The 17,664-nt window shown below is 44.4% G+C and overlaps 1 non-coding gene across 1 annotated transcript; it reads right to left on the bottom strand.

The window, feature by feature from the left end:
* Nucleotides 1–15,911: 15,911 nt before the first annotated feature.
* Trnay-gua lies at nucleotides 15,912–16,001 on the bottom strand. The gene is given in 2 exon segments: nucleotides 15,912–15,947; nucleotides 15,965–16,001. It is a non-coding gene; the product is annotated as a tRNA-Tyr (tRNA).
* Nucleotides 16,002–17,664: the final 1,663 nt, after the last annotated feature.

Raw genomic sequence — 17,664 nt, 5'->3', positions numbered from 1 at the left:
GCAGCTTGCACAACCAGGTGGCCAATTGCTTTTCTTCTCAACTGATAGAGGCAGAAAATGCTCTGGGTACAGTGTAGTCTGGGCTTAAGCTTCTGAAGACGCTCCAGACTTCTTCACGACCTTGGCTTAAACATAAGCCCGCTTTCGTCCTCGCCTCCATCCTTCACTGAGGGTCAGCGCCGCAGCGCGGAATACAGAAAGAAGCCGACGAGCGCCAGAAGGGGGACATGTTTCCTCTAATGGGCTTCATACTGCCTGCGGTACGGCTTCTCGTGGCGGGAAGCTAATAAAAGAAAGATAAACGGTACGAGCACTCTAAAAGGCTGGAGGCTGCTTACACGGGGTCCTCAAGCCGACGGCGTAGGCATTTATTTGTATACAATGCCGTTTCAACTTAGGGTGGCGGGACATATCTTAGGAAAGGCGCCCGCTACCCCTTGTCTCCCCTTGGCGCCGTGTTTACTTTTCGAGTTAAACGCGGCTTCTGTGGATTGGCGGCAGAGCTTTCGCGCGGCTTTGCAGGAGCGAATATGTGTGTGTCGAACGGAACAGAGGCGGGGCTTGCTGGTTTGCAACTGCGGCTTCGAATCCCCTACCTAGGGGCTTGGGGAAAACGAGCCCTTTCAAAGATGCGACAATACAGAAATTAAATAGACAGTGCCTGTGCCCGTTCGAGTGAACACCGACTCCCAAACATCCATGCTGCAGTCGTGATCGGCCTTTAGCCCAGTTGAGATTCGCCGACCGGACAACCGCTCTGCCCCATCATATCTCTGCACCTGTCCTCTCGACCCTGGCGAATGAGCTAACTACCCACAGACAAGTAAGTGTTCCTTTCATACAGAAAATATCCAGACGAAGTGCAATTGAATATAATTTGGAAGGATCCATTGCTGGTTTAAGGTCTTGTCTAAGTTTAAAAGTTATAGTTGCCGAACTGCAATGCTTTCAAAACTATTCAACAATTATTCGCTTTCGTTCTCTCGAGTTGCATCCAGAACACGTGAAAACACGAGTTTGGGTTGGCAATGCCGCATGTGCTGCGCTCTGGACATTCCAAATATGCGGCGAACAACCGACAAACTTGGCTGGCAGCGTTCGTTTCGCTCGCTGCGTCAACAGTGTTTTGACGCCGCGAGCAGCGTCGAAGCCGCCGGGCCTTTTTTGTCGCTTGTTTGCAACGTACTCGCTCCATTGAAGCAACCGGCGACAATGAAAATTATGTTTTAAAACCACGTTCTGCATTTTGGCACTGAATATAAATTTTTAACTACTATGCCAAGCCTAATCTCAAAGAACAGCCGAGTTTTAGATTAAAACGTTTTTCGCATAGTCATTATCTCTCTCCGTACATGCTCTGCGGGTGTAACGTGAATATATAAATATTCAAGCAAAAGGAGCCCAAAAGTTGTAGCTCCGCCGGGGATATCTGAGCCATCAAGTTACACTGTCTGCAATTGTCACAGCCGCTATAGCAAAAAACATTCATCCCCAGTAGTTAAACTTTTTTTTTCTATTTCTAGCACGCTGCCACGCGAATGGAGTCATCCCGTTTCCTACAAACTACAAAATTCCTTGCGTTATGGTGTTCAGAAAGGATAGTGCTACCACAATTTTCTAGATACTTACCTATGGCGTGGTCACCCGAAAGTTTTTAATTCAAAGAGTGCATCCCCGACAGGTAAACCGATACAAAAGCTCTCAAGATCTATATCATGTTATCAGAGTTTAGTAAAAACGATAACTCCACAAAAAAATATAAACACTCCCCCCCCCCCCCCCCCCCCCCCCCGCCGTTTTACGCCGAGGAACCGCCCCCCCCTAAAATGGAGGTCTGGATCCGCCCCTGGGCACAGGAACTACCAGCTTGAGGGCAGCTCTTCGGCGCGCCGCACACCTGTGCTCCGTGAAAGTGCACGTCTACGCCGGAACAATTTGGGAAGCAGCACAGTATCATTTAGCACGGCACGGGAACTACAAGCGGCAAGGCATCTCTCCGGTGCACCGCACAACCAAAGTGAGCCTTCGGGCATTTAAACAAAGCGAGACCACGATTGCACACTGCCAAGCACGACTCAGGCAATTTCCGTCGCTAAACTGTGTATCCACATGTATTGCACACGCTTTACTGCAGATCTCAAAGGTTCCGATGGTCAACGAGAGCACAGAAACGTCGCCTTAAATTTTATCCTAGCGGTATCCGAATCAATCCGAGGTGCGAGCAACGTAGGGCAGATTGTCTCTTCCGTGGCAATATTGCCGTCGGTCACCAGCGAAATGCACACCGTTCCTCCGTATTTTCACCTTGTACCTACGTCAGACATCACGTTGAACTCTGAAGTCGCTGTCGACCGGCCTCATATGACGGCTTCTGCGTCTGAAATCGACTCGCCGTGACGAGCGAGAACCAACGAAGCACCCGACAAGCTCCGGCCCAGCTGGGGCCAGCCGCTGCATGGGCGCTGCCATCTTTCCTGTGACGTCACGCATTTAGTTCGGTCATGTGACGAGTGGTCAACTTTGCGTACAATGGCAGCCGCCTTATAGGCAGCCGGCAACGGCCAGGCGGCGCCAGCAGGGTGAGAGCGCACGGTTATACCCTGCCTCGTAGTAACTTGGCAAACGGCGAACGAGAAGCCCCACATTTCGTGCCGAAGGCTTCGAAATGCGCGACGTATACGAGCGCAACGCACGCATATTGGAGCATGACGCAGCGAAAAGCCTGATACTTCTTCGAAGTTGAGACGCGCTCCGGTGATACGCAGTCACGTTCCGATTGGCCCACCAGGGCCGTACCTTCCGTTCTACTGGCACGTTACGCGACCACAGCTTCCTGGGATACCCAGTATTTCTTGCTTCAGACACTAGGCTCAGCGGCGCCACCAGAGTAATAGCTCAGGTTTGAACAATGTAGCCGCCACTCCCAGGGGTACCCAATATTTCTTGCTTCAGTCGCTAGATGGCGCCAAACCAAACAGCATTGCAGGTTGCCTATGGGGGTCACTTTCGAGTGCAGACCGGAACCCCGGTTTATCGCTCTAAGCCCCTCTACCTCGTTGAGCGGCAGTGTGATTGTACAAGACAAAAATCTCACCTCCTGCCTTTTTAATTGAGCGGCAACTACCGCCATCTCGTTTCGGAACGTTTAGCATAAGCTGTTTGACAGTGCCATAAATTATTTGTTTAAGTTTCATTAAGTTACTACGTTCAGTGCGTTCAGGTTCGGTGCAAATTAAAGAAACAAAACAAAAAACAACAACAGTAAAAAAAAGTCTTCGCAAGGCCCGTTTAAGGACAACGGGACATTGTACTTCTTGGCCAGTGCAAAGGCCAACGTTCCGGTCTGTATTTTGACTATACTATGTGTGCTTCTTAAAGGGAAGGGAGTGCTTGTGCTTTTATAACAGTGAAAGTCATGAACAGACAAATGGTGTTCAAAGGCGACTGCTGAAGCTTCAATTTCGCCCTCTCCATCACTTTACCCCGCACACGCGAAGGGTAAAGTGATGGAATGGGATGGCAAGAAAACGAACTTCCCGTCGACTACGTTCAGGAATTCAGTAATATTAAAGTATATATATTTATTGAATGCCACGGACCCCGACGCTAAATCTAGATGGAGAAATATTGATACAAGCGAGTCCTTTGATATTTAGTATACTCTGGCGTCTAGGATTTTTATATTGAAATAGAAAAAAAGAATCAAACAATTAAATTTATAAATTTTGAGAATTTGGAATTTGACAAAAATAAACCGCGATAGGCCCCTAATTTGCTGCAAAACAGAAACTCCAAAATGCACCTTCCAAAATTAAGAAAAAAAGAAAAACGCGGAAATACATGGCTCTAATTATTAAATGCTCCCACAAACAGCGCAGCGGGCGTATGACGTCACGATTTCTGACGGTAGCCAATAGATATAGTGTACCGGGAACGATAACACTCCTCCCTCTCGTGGTGAAATCAGTTACCACAAGAAGCTCCTCGCAATCATGGAGCACGAGAATCTGAAAATGCTACGCGCACCCTCGAAAGGAGCAAAACCGATAAACACTTCTATAGTTTTATACTTCTATACTTTTAAATTTGTCTCCGCCATTCTGACAAATCAGCGGAGGGCACAAATCTGCCGTACGTGCAATGCATCCGCTTTCCGTAACCGATCATGACAAATGATACGCATAATTAAAGCACGATCCATGCACTCTGCGCTCCCCGAGTTTGTCAGATTGAACGAGACAAGTTTATGTTTTGTCTAGACATATTTTCGGCCTCCTGATACGCCCAGCTCTCTTTGTGAATTGGAGTTTTTTGCTTAGCGAGAGGTGTGCAGGAAAGTAGACGCATTTTCCAGCCTGTCTCCGCAACATTAATATAACTGCAATGAGGTATTCATGCCGATACTTGCATGATATGTCGGTTTTCATCTATTGCCGAGCTCGGTTTCTATTGTTGAATATTTAATTTCGACAAAAATAAATGTTTTGATGGCACTTCCGAAGTGCAAGCGGGTACAAACCCAGGTTCGCCTAATATTTTTTTTTAAAGTTATTTACATTTGAAGCGAGCAAGGCGGAAACTGACATTTAATTCGTCTTTTAAAGTAATTGTGTTGCTTGTACGTTTGGACAGTGAGGTGATGTCGACGAAGCTTCAATAAATGCCTGACCGAACTATGATATGAATATTATCACCGTTTTGGAGTGGATCTCTCTCTCTCTCTCTCTATATATATATATATATAGTCTGCTTCAAGGGATGTCCTGATTATTGTAGCCAATGCGGCACCATTTGTAATATGGCTTTTTTTATATGAATCGCGCAATAGTGATACACGACCCATAGCTTTTACGACGCTCATCTATATTGAAACGGGGAGGGGAGGCATTGAAACTAGGTTTCCGCCAGCTCCGAGCTTCGCTGCAAACGCTCAACCACCGATACCGCTCTCCAATGCATGAGCGCGCACCTGGAGGTATCGGAGCAGCGCGAGAAAGGTGCTGAGTGGCACCACCTGCTGGACAACCAGGGCGGCTATGTCGTCGAGCAGGATGGCCCTGTTCTGCTCGGCGATCTGGGCGTGATCTTTCTGCAGCTGGACGGTCAGCAGGTTCAGGTTACGATCGTCGTACGCGACGCGGTAGTACGGGATGCCTCTCGGGCTCATCAGCAGCCACCAAGAGTGGGCCACCTTCACGTGTCTGCGTGGCAACCAGAACAACCTTCTTAGGTCTATCAGTATTTAAGCTCCACGAAAGAGCGTCGTTCAAAAACGCTCCTCCGGTTTCCCGCACGGAAGTAGCAACGGGTGCAAAGTGATCAGCGCCTCCAGTGGCGCCTACTCCCACGGGCAACGGAGAAAGACTGTTTTCAAACGACGCTCTTTCCTGCAAAAATAATTTGTTCGCAAAAAAAAAGAAGAAAAAACAGAAAAAAAAAACAACGATTGGATTAATTTTTACCGCAGGCAACGTGCATCCAACGTTCCAGCGGTTCGTCCGCTTCTCACCATAGGCTGTAGGCTGACAGCGTAGCGAGCTAGGTCAGGGCATTTTATCGAACGTCGTTTCATCGAACATCGTTTAATCAAACTCCGCTTCATCGAACGCCATTTCATCGAACGCCGTTTTATTGAAGCCGTTTCATCAAACATCGCCTACTGGAGCAGTGGAATTCTCTCTAGAAAAGAGTTTTCCTTTAGCACCGGAAGGATAGGAGTGTTATAATTATCATTATAATTTATAAACTGTTATCTTTCAGTGGAGTAGGCAACTAGTATTAAGAAACTTTATTTCCTTTTTTACTTTAATTTATATTTTGTGTTCTAGTAAATGATTGATTCTGTTGTTAATGTACTCAATAAGAAAGGGGATGACTGACTTTACATTTTTTTTTAAACCTGTGTTTATCGGCTGCAGCGACGAACGCACGTCCCTTGAAGGGCCCGTATCTTCGTCCTTGAAGAGACGTATTTTTTCCCGTTTCCGTGTCGGGTCAAATATAAAAAATGTGTAGCTCCTCTCTTTGTTAAACTATTGAAATCCACAAACCCGTGGTCATGCCGGATTTTCTACCCATGGTATTGGAAAGGAAGCTATTCTTTTAGGATATAAAAGAAACACAGGTAAAAAATTGTGAAATAAAAAGGCGTAGCGTATTCCTTTTCAGGAAGTGCCCTACGTGCGTGAACGGGGGCTGACTAATGAGAAGAAAGTGTGTGGATGAGAACAGCCGCTTAGATCAACAGAAGTTAATAAGTCGCATTCCCACTCAACTTTTGTTACGATACCTACCTCGCATAATTCAACAATAAAAACATTTAGGCGGAAAGAATGACCGAGGAAGTAATTCTACGGCTGGTGATTTGACAGTAGCTTAAAAAGAAAAAAAAAACTCAAAGCGAGAGTAAAACATTTAAAAAGTACTGCAATGCTCCAAAATGCACTAAAGCGAAATTTAATTAAACGGCTTCAGGCGATTTGATAAAACGGCATTCGAGGAATTGGTGCTCGATAAATGTCCACTAACTGAATAAAACGGCGTTCAATGAAATGTCTGGTACTGGTAGCGAGCGCCACCTAGCGAACGCACAACGAAAAGAGACCAGGCGTTCTAAACGCTTTTCAATTGATTTGGAACTGGCACCGTTGAACAAGAGCGGGTGGTAACGCGTTTCCTTCCTTGTAAAGTCACAACTACTCAAGGTAATTACAAACACCAAAGGAAACGTACTTTTTCATAATCTTTTCTCAAACTCGAAGAATATGTATTGACGTCGAGAGTTTATTCGATCACCCACAAACTCATCAAAACCCGAACAAAAAATATCCTATTATGTAAAAACAAACAAAAAACTCAAAAACACACACACACACACACACTTACATAGGTGGAAGAGAACGCATACAACATTTTGAGCGGACAAATACAAAGCCAGTGCTTTGCATTTATCTCAAGATGTCACAGGTACTCAAAATAAGTACACGTACCCAAGGAAACGTGCTTTAACATAAACTATAATCTCAAACTTGAAGAATGTGTATTGACGTCGAGAATGTGTGACCTCTTGAAGTGGAAAGAAAAGAGTTCTGTACTATTTGTAAGCTTCGGCACGTTCTAGTTCTTCGTCTCCAATAGGATCACGTCAAAATAAAACACATTTTACACTTTTATTTATGCGAAGACACTCTCAATCCATTTTATTGCAGGAGGGGGAATCAATAAATGGATCCAAGGTCAAACATGAAACCGCAGCACGAAATTCAAAACAGTTCGATTCAAAGCAATACTAATACAAACATGGAGACTTGAACAGTGGCCTGTTACCGGTTGCTGCAAGACCGTTTTTCTCAAAGTGAACGTAAATTTGAGGTCACGACGAAATGCACAGAACCAGCTTGCCGACAACGATTGCGATAAGATGTAGTGCGCCAAATAAAATGCATTAAAAAAAATATATATATTTTGATAAGCCGCTCTCTTCCTCCTTATGTTTGTATGTATTTTAAGTTGTACTTTCAACTCGGCGAGAATTTTTCTAGTTTCCAACGTGAAGAAGCGAAAACTTACAAGGTGAACTATTCTGGTTTGGGTAAGTATGGCTAGTTTGGCTAGTTGTTTTTGCATCATGATGTGTGTAATACGCCAAAACAACAAGGACGAAAACGAAGGGAGAACTGGACAGGACGCGGCGTATTCTGGTTTGTCGAGTTTTGAATCCCTCTAAACCGGTTAGAACTCTGCGCGTTGCATAACTTTCTGAAAGACTTTAGTTTGACCGTGAACTCGTAAGTGTACACGTTCAGAATGCGAGAATATCTCGGGAAAACGATAGAAACATATAGACTTGGTCTCGTACATAGAGTTATTACAATAAACGCTAGAGGCTCAGCTGGCGCTAGTGTCTATGGGACTTCCGGTTGCAAATTGAAGCAGACAGCATGCAGTCTACTTCTCCAGTCTTCCTGTGTATTCCTATGGGAAAACGCGCGTGAATTTTGTCTCGACGCCGGAAAATAACATTAATAACTTTTGTTATTTCGGTCGCACCGGGTTGTATGTACCTTTATTAATATTGTGAAAGCGTAATTGCTTTAGTTACAGCATTTTTCCTTTACCACTGAACGATGCTAAACTTCGCTATATTTCAGGCCCAAACCTCTGTTTCATGGCAGGTATGTAGAAACGAGCGACGATTCTAAGCAAAATAACGATCGAAAGGAATGTAGAGTGTGTTCGAAGTTCGTCAGCATTCCGTTGGTGCTTATATATTGCTAATATGCCTGTTTTCTCACTATATGAAAATGACCCCGTCGTGCATCTTTACGAGCGGTTAAAAAAAACGTTCGAAACGTAAAGAATAAAGTACGTGGGCTACGAAAAGTGTGTTTTCTTATTATTTCCTATGTTGGGCAGTTTTTATAGCGCACCTGTCCTCTGGCTTCCCCCTGTTTGCAAAGATTTGGAGCGCGCGGGTGATGGTTTGAACACAGAAGAAGCATCTTCGCACATATTCATGAGCAGAAAGAATAAAGCAGTACTTATTTATTGCAAATCGGACTATATTACGTGGCTTTCAATTTGTGTTGATCGTCTGCAAGCACAAGGAGTTACTTACCCAGTGTTACTGCGTAGTTCTTGCCGTCTCTCCTGGTTTTCCACTTGTTGTTCTTTCTTTTGGCACGTAAATCCCCCATGCTAGAAAGCGTCGACGCCGTGTTCGCGCTAACAGTGTCCGACAGTGCACATAGATACATGTACAAAGCGGTTTTAACACCGTTTTTCATACCACAAATTTTAAATAAAAATATTGTAACTGACCAATTATTTCGTATGTGTGACTGAGAAATGTTCCAATGTGCCTAGTACGTACAAATTATTCGTGATATTTGCTTTTATATTCGAGCGCAGAGAGAAAATGCACTCGCTTTTTCCTATAGAAATGCATTACCGGAAGTCAACTTCTGACTGCTTGCTGTCTGCTTCAATTTGCAACAACACACTAGCGCCAGCTGAGCCTCTAGCGTTTATTGTAATAACTCTATGGTCTCGTATGATCGGGGAATCAACGATGCTTCAACAAAAGAGCCGTTTTGATACTCATATATTGATCGTTGAATTTATGTCTACTAGTCGACCGCTGAGAAAATATATCATGGCAATGCACGTCCATTTTGTAAATATATATTTAAATACTAAATTAGTCTTTCTAAAAAAACCTTTATATAGGCATGCACAGCTCCACCTCGCTACTCTATATTGTTCGGGCGTGTGGCGCAACGGATAACGCGTCTGACTACGGATCAGAAGATTCCACGTTCGAATCCTGGCAAGCTATATTTTGCAGTTATTTTGCTTTCTTTTAGCCGGTTCAATGCTGGTTAATAGGGACTTTAGTAGAAACAAACATCAGTTGTTAACAGCTGTATTCTGCTATTCGAGCAGGGGCTCTTATTTGGACGGCGGCGAGAAACGGGCGAAAACACGTCACGAAGGGAGGAGGCTCGTAAGGAGCCAGGACAATGTTAACAACTGTCCTCCTCGTGGTACACACACGGTGAAACAACTATAATATGCATGATATTAACGAAGAAAGGGTAAAAGCACAGGCGAGCTGGTGAAGAACTTCCATCGTAAACCGGAGACACGGAAAAATAAAAAAAAACGGACAAAACAACAACAAGTCTCAAGGAAAATGAGACTTGTTGTTGTTTTGTCCGTTTTTTTATTTTTCCGTGTCTCCGGTTTACGAGGGAGGATATTAAGTAACATTTATTATGTTACGCAAATTCAAGATGCAGAAAAACGCAGTAATTGAAGCATTTGGTGCGATGACGTTGCATATATTATTCAAGTACGTTGCTTTAACCAGGGCCTCAAGCCGCAGCCGTAACCTGAGCCGAAAAACGTTTAGGAGTGAAATATTTTCGGTAACCATAACCCGGACATAACCGATATTTTCATCTGACGTGAACCGTCACCGGAACGTGAACCGTTAAAAATTAACCGGTAACCGAAATCGACTCGGCACCTTTTTTTATTGTTTTTACAAATTGGCCGTCCCTTTTATTGTAGCAGCGGAGTACACTATTTTTAAATGTTTTTTTTTATATATTTCGATATGTTGTGATGCTTAAAAAAATTAACGCCTCTTTTTAATGTTCAGACATGCTTAATTTCTAAGAGATAAAATCGCAAAGGAGCGATGAGGAAGGCCAGGGTTTGAATGATTGCTGTCAATTTTATATTTGAATCTCGCTCAATCGCAAGCTGTTAGTGAGAAGCAGTCAATATTTTTAACGGTAATCCATGTATATAACATACAGACGAGCTTTCATATACTATCTGTTTGATACTATTAATACTAAACTATTTTTTGTCATATTTTATTTTATACTTTTAATACTCTCTAAACACTAGAATTTTGTAAGAATGTCCCAAACATGCCACTGGATGCAATTTTGCCCAAAACGTCTGATTTTTTCCGCCAGTAGAATTTTGGGAGTATCACATTGAAATTGATTCTCCGTAAGAGACACGGCATTGCATTCTAAACGATATAAATTGTATTGTGTATTCGTTCATATTCAGGAATAAATAATGAACGATGATACATTTCCAACTTTTCTACAAGTTTGATTTAAAAAGAAATGTAATTTTCGTGCTGCTTCACATTCGTTTATGTCAATTTCTTCCATTGAATCGAAATAATAATACTCGAAGGACAAGCACAGGACAACCACGTTCTTTCATATTGCAACAACGTTTATTTTGGACAGGAAAATTACACTGTGAACGAGATCCCAAATCAGATAGAATTATAAAAGGGATGGAAAAGAAACCTCGAGGCTCGGGCAGAACTACATTGATGGTCTAGTTTATTGACGGGGAGTAGCACTATTTTTTTAAATTCAGGCCTGATGAATTCTATTTCCCGTCTTGATAAGGTTACTGAAGGCGATGAAACGTTTTTTTTTTTTTGTTTTTTTTGCGCTGTGGATAAGGAAGGTTTCGATGATTTCAGATGCGGGGCGATTACGGTGTCCCCCTTTTCTCTTGGTTTCCGCGAAGTCAGGCGCTCATCCAATGCATTCGTTGGCGTGAACCGCGATTGGAAGAAAATGCGGTTTTCAGATCTTGAAGTGACTTCAATTTGGTGTTCATTCAAGCGGTTTGTCCCATGGACTCAGCTCCGCATTTGAGGGGGATGGAGTACACGTTTTCTGCGCAGCAAGCCCGGAAAAGCGTGGCGTGTTTTTTTTCGCAAGCTGGCTAGGCTTCTTCTTTTCGGTTTATCATGTTGCGCATGCATGCCAATTTGAATCTACTGGAGAAGACAACTTTCGTGTCATAGCGTGAAGGAATAGATCGAATACGATGCGAAGCATTATGCATGTATGGTATGCTCGCTATCCTTCGACTGAAAGGCGCTATTGTAGTTACTTTGGGGTTAATAAGCTAGTGTAAAACGGACACAAGGCGTCCCACCGGATATTCGGAACTCAGGAGTCGTCGAGTTTGGCCCTTTATCTATCTGTTGCCGAAGGCTAAGAAGATTTTGTTTTAGTTCATGTGATTAACGTCTTAATGATACCTATCCCTGCTGACTTTGAATGAGCACTCTCGAAAGGGAGCACTGGCTTTTCTGAACGCTGCCAGAACGCCCAGCAAACGCCTTCGTTGGCTTTTTTTCAATCGCCGGTCTAGAAATTGTAGCCCTTCCGAAGATGGATCTTCCTTTTTGAAATTTAGTCTGCCTCCTGCGCTTTCAAACGAGGCCACAATCACCTTGACTTGATTGGCTAGAAGGTGGATAATCAAGTAGTCAGCAACGTAAAGGATTACGGTACATATTGGGCTAGTGTTCTGGAGCTTTACCTGTATGGTTCTATTGACATAAGACATGTACATTTCACTTAATATGGGCGCAAGGCAAGATTCTATACCCACCCCGGATGGACGAATTCCAGATTCTTCATCGTGCTCGATCATTTCTATTTTAGGTAGAGCTGCAGAAGCTCGAGGAAGCCGCAAAGTAACACTCCGGATGACTTTTGGAAGCTACAAATTCCGTGTTGATGACGGCTTCTTCTACGCATTCGAGAAGAATTGAAATGTACAGTTTATAACAACATTTTCTTGCGCCTAGTGAAAATGAAAATAAAAATGTTAGGAGCACCGGTATGAAACGGTTCTAGAGTGTTGACAAGCTCCTGAGAGTTTTTGATGCGAAAAGGCTGTGAGGGATGTACGCTGAAAAAGTGTAACTGGAGAAACGTGGCGAGGTGCTTCTGCCAGCATCCTCTCAGACACTATTGTGCGGAGAGGGACGTCCGACTTGCGCGTCTTAGCGGCCAAGAATACTTACAGATTTTGTTCAGGGTGCAATTGTCCTGCCCCAAATAAACATTCTTGCTAAATGAAAGAACGTGGTTTCCCTGTGCTTGCCCTCCGCGTTTTATTCTTTCGATTTAAAGTATTCATGTTTAACTCGCTCTCTTTTATCAGTAATTTTATTAGCCCACACCCATAGCCTCCTCTATACGGAGAAAGCCTGGCGCGTCGCGCGAAAAGGCGGCCGTCGTAAATGGGAAAGGAGGGGCGGAGAGACGGGAGCTGAGAGAACCTTGCCTGCTAGCGCCACAAAAGAGCGAGCGGCCAAACGCAGAAACAATCTTTTTTTTTTGTTTTTCTCTTTTCTTGTCGCTATCGTGGAGAGGAGAAACTCAACGTCCACCCTTTCCCGTTTCTCCCTGCGCCCTTTCGAATCGCCGCGCCCGTTTCTCCCGGAGCACGAAAACGACGATGACGAAAACACAAAAACAAGCGTGGTTCGGGGAGCGGCCGCTCATGACCCAAGCGCTCGCTGTCTAGGTCTGCCCTTTCTGCTCTGCGCTACCATATTGGTCACCGTTCGGCGCGCTCCTCCTCTCCTTTTTCCTGCGGCCGCGCGCCCTATTGCTCCGTCGTCGATGTGCCAGGCTTTCTCCGTATAGAGGAGGCTATGCCACACCTTGTTTGTGTAATAAATGTCCAGTATAGGAGGGCCGAGCCTCCAGATATGCTATGAAACCGGAACTGGCAGCAGCGGGCTTTCAGGACTGCAGTCTGTGCCCAGTTTGAAGATATCAGGAGGGCCTAGGATTGGGTGGAGGAACCTGGTCTTCCAGCGTAGTCAGGGTATCCTTGTGGTGTTTCTTCCTTTGACAATTGTAAAGCATAGGAGCACCAAGGCGCGAGGAACAAGTTAAAGAAACGAACAGCGCTCGTGGTCTGTTCGTTTCTTCTTTCGCGTTGACTCTTGAGCGCCGAAAAAAAAACATAACAAAATAAAACCTTAATACAGTGGGACTTTAACAGTGATAAAAATGAACTCGCCTGTCGTCAATACCAAAAAAAAGGGGTGTGGAAAAAAAAAAGAAGGAGCTGGTTAACTGATTTTGTAATGAATGGATGGAAGAAACCTTAATTGCAGCATTTGTCAAGCGATCGCAGACACGGTAATAATTCCTGAGATCAAGAGACAGAAAGAGTTGCCTGGCTCCCGTAGAAAGAGTCAACCTCTCAGACATTTCAGTGGAAGCTGTACTCCGGGTGAACTCAAAAGAAAGCTACAGGGAAGAGATTTTGGAACCAATGTATAACTTAGATATAGGGTCACTTCTGTTCGGTACAAGGTAAACCACTAACTTTCCGCGAGGACCCAATTTTGGGGAATTTTACGACTCGAAAAAGTATTTCGAAAATTGGTCTTTCGTATATATCACCCAATGGAAACAAAAAAAAAAAATATAGCACATTGCTCCAAATCGCAAAACTTTGTGCCGCGAAGTATTCCGGAAATACAGGCTTGCCGAAACTCGCGATACATTGAGGCTGCAGGCATTGAGGCGCAAGGGTCGTCAAGTTCGTTTCCACATTCGGCGTGTGGTTTGCGTGTTTCCGCGTGGTGTGTGATACCATTTCTCCTAGTGACGGAATGACAAGTTCGGACTGACGACTTCTCATCGCCCCGAGGATATGCCGCTGCTGCCTTTGGGCCACAGTGCAAGATAAAGCGGGCTAGCAAAGATAAGACTCTCTTTCCTTCGGCATCTTGTTCTGTAGCACGAATTTGTTGAACTTTTAAGAGATAATAGATTTTGGTTTTGTGATTGTTCAAAATTACCTTCCCCTTATATAGACGATTGCAAGCTGGGCGACTGGTCGCCGCCATGTCTCTGCTCGGGCAGGCACGCCCGTGCGATTACGAGCTTGCCAAAGCTACGTTCACCCGCGCGTTGCACGCGCTTGCACGCATGGGGCACCACTTGTGGCGCCATGCTTGCAATTGTCTATATGGGCCCTTAGTGTTTGTGCCTGGTCGGTTGCTCTAATTTTTCAGCGTTAAGATTTTTTTTTTTTGCTGCTTGGTGTTTTGTGACCCTATAGCTATCCTTGTGTTTTCTCTGGCTTTTACATGTTAGTAATGCAGTGCTACCTAAAAAAAGCGGAGGGAGTTGTGTGCTGTGAGGAAGCCTTTAAAGTTGGCGGGCCGGAACTACGACAACAGTAAAACGGTGAGCCACCACGCCCGTATTGCTCTGAATAAGGAGTTTTCGTAGATCGTTTCCGCTGTCCCGCAACGGCTCTCCGCAACCCGCTACGATACGCAGAACTCTACTGTCAAGGCATCGGCGTGCAGGCGCAGTGGCGGCTTCTTCGTTGCGGAGGGCTCAGCGGAAGGAGAAACACGGTCTACGAAAACTCGTTATTGAAGCCTGCGCCATTTTGAAAACTGACAACGCATCTTTACCTGTTTTATCGTAACAGCGCCTCCATAATCTTTGCCTGAGCTTCCGCACCCCCGAGCTCACCCTGCGTCGTTTGAAGGAACGTTAACCCCCTCCACCTCCCCCCCCCCCGTTTTCCGAAATGAAATCCTGGCTACACCGCTGTAATCTGACTTTTAACACTTATGTATACTGCATGTGTCATTGTCTTAGAGCATATACTGATGAGCGAGAGGCATGGGATAAAAAAAGAACGCAAATTTCCTCCTAATTTGCGTTAAAAATCACGGTAGAAAATGAAAATCAAAATGATTTTAATCGTCATTTAATTGAGACTTGTTTTACCGTGATGATAAAAACCAATTCTTCTCTACAAAAATAATCCTAAATCTTTTTATTTACCATTTGTCCCTCCTTTGTTGCTTTCTGTATGAAATTATACTAAAGGGACCCTGAAGCAAGAACGCCTTATATCAGGCTGAACAGGAACACGATGCAGTGGTTTTCTGAGGCCATCGAAATGCCTTGAGCTTTTTTTCGGCCATTCACTTCGTTCGTCAGGTACGTAACGTCTTATGGCACGTAAATAGGGATAAAAAAGAAATCTGAAAAAAAAAAAAACAAAAAAAACTAGAAAAGTAATGTCCTATATTAAGGAAATCTGAAAGCGAAACAAAAAGCAGATAAAGTTTCTTCGCTAACTAAAAGAAATCAAGCTATTTTTCTCCACTATGGTGGGGTTTATTCAATAAAAAAAGTCGTCTATTAAACTCCAGTTTTAATTTGCAGTAATTCTTTTTTTCCGGGTTGTTTTCAGTAATTGAACGGATTGATCAATAAGTCGTCCATATTGCAAAATGTATGTTATTATGAATAACTGTTTTATAGCTACAGTGATTTAAAAAAAAAAAGGTTCATCCGATGTAAATAAAATCTATATGATTCCTTAGATTTTTACAAAAATATGATTTGGTTCATGCAGGTAAAAACTGCATATGACTGATAACACCACTGTGAAACAAAACATAAATGACAATAGTAGTGATGGTGGGGTGACTTGGTGTAAGTTTAAAATTTCTTTGAAAACTTGCAAGTATGCGAGAAAACAAATTGTAAAATGTTAAGCCTACAAAAGCACTGTCCGTCGAGCCGGATTTGAACCAGCGACCTATGGATTCCCACAGTTCTCACTTCTACAGTCCACCGCTCTACCAACTGAGCTATCGACGGACGCAAACGGGTAAAGCCTACATTTGAGCCCGAGTCTGTGAAGAGGAAATGGTTTGCTTCTTTACTTCTCAGTTGTGGTTTCGACTTCAATTGTGCTATCACAGATACTCCGATCAACCGGACAAACGACGCGGCCGCTCACTTATTCCGATTCGAGTGCCTGTGCAGAAAGATATCTGTGCCCAACGCGGTGGAGATCTGGGAGGCTCTTTCGACGTACAGCGGGTAGCTCAACACGCTCAATCTTAAAAGTTCACGACCGAACAAACTCGATTGGTGGACTCTGATGCGGACTCAGATCAGAGGCTTCGTCATCCGAAAAAAGTAGTTTTGCGATTTGCTTGACCGCAAGTGCGCTCAAAGAGCGGTCTGCTTTTGAGGATTCGACCTTCAGCACAGCTGGCGCGACGCCATCCGGGAGCTTTACAGCGAAGCATTTCACTAGTTCGTTGGGTACTCGGGCGGCATTTTAGACACTCACTATGGTGAGGGGCCCGTCGCTGTAGTGCAGCCGGCAAGAGTGAGGGGGCCCCGCCACCGTAGCGCGGCCGGCAAGAGTGAGGGGGCCCGTCCTGTGTTGTATGTGGTGTGAACAGTGAGAATTAACTTGTAATTTACAAGCACATTAACCCACGCTTCGCGCTCCTGTCCCTACACGTAAACATAGCGCCCGTCACGGGCGCTATGTTTTAAAAAATTAAAAAAAAAGTGAAAAAAAAAATCGTCCAGAACGCGATTTGAAGCGCAGCGTCGGCTCGTGAAGCCGACGCTGTACGCGGAATGGCGTATCCATTGGACATCTGTGTCTTTTTTTTTTGTTTTTTTTTTGTTTCTTTATTCATGGACATCTGTGTCGGTTGCTGTCGCCCCGTCACCGTAGTGCAGTTCCTACTGAGGCGGGTGGTGGTGCCCAGGGGGGCTATGTTGCACGTTTTGGACTCCCAGGCGACTAGGGAGAAGGAAGTGACGTAGGTGTGAATGAATGTATCTTAGCAGCACCACGCATCGCGTCATCAGCGACTCCATTAATCAACATCTAAAGAGCGTTGTTGACGTCACTTCCTTCTCCCTAGTCGCCTGGGAGTCCAAAACGTGTAACATAGCCCCCCCCCCCCCCCCCCCCCCCCCCCTGGCTCGTTGTGGCGTTGTCTGCTATTTCAAAACCCACTGAATATACAAAACAACAAGGGTTCTACTGTTCTACTGGATTTACTGATTTCGGGCCGTGTGCCGTTCCACCGCAAGTGTGCTCAAAAAGCGACCTGCTTCTAATAGCCAGTCTTGTACACGTTACTAAAAAAAAGTAATCGATTACAATTACTATTACTCTTGGCTAAAAAGTATTCGATTAGATTACTTGATTACTCGACGGCAAAAGTAATTGGACATTACTTAAAGAAGTAATCGTTACTTTTCCAATTACTTTATTGTGTGAAGGCACATCTTTAGCGCTCATAACTATGAACTACTTCCAACCTATATTGCACATTTGCACAAGTACTCAAGAAGAAAAACTGGCTCCCTCTTCGTGGTCGTTGCACCTTCACAATGCGGACACAAGCATATAGAATTCGTTTGAAGACGTTTAATGATGTAGGCGTTCGGCAGTGTGTGTGTGTGTGTGTGTGGGGGGGGGGGGGGGGGCGGAGGGGGTTCTAGATCT

The sequence above is a fragment of the Ixodes scapularis genome, unplaced genomic scaffold, assembly GCF_016920785.2.
Source record: "Ixodes scapularis isolate PalLabHiFi unplaced genomic scaffold, ASM1692078v2 PGA_scaffold4__175_contigs__length_147842914, whole genome shotgun sequence".
In the NCBI taxonomy this organism is placed as follows: domain Eukaryota; kingdom Metazoa; phylum Arthropoda; class Arachnida; order Ixodida; family Ixodidae; genus Ixodes; species Ixodes scapularis.
This window is presented reverse-complemented; position numbering and strand designations above follow the sequence as displayed.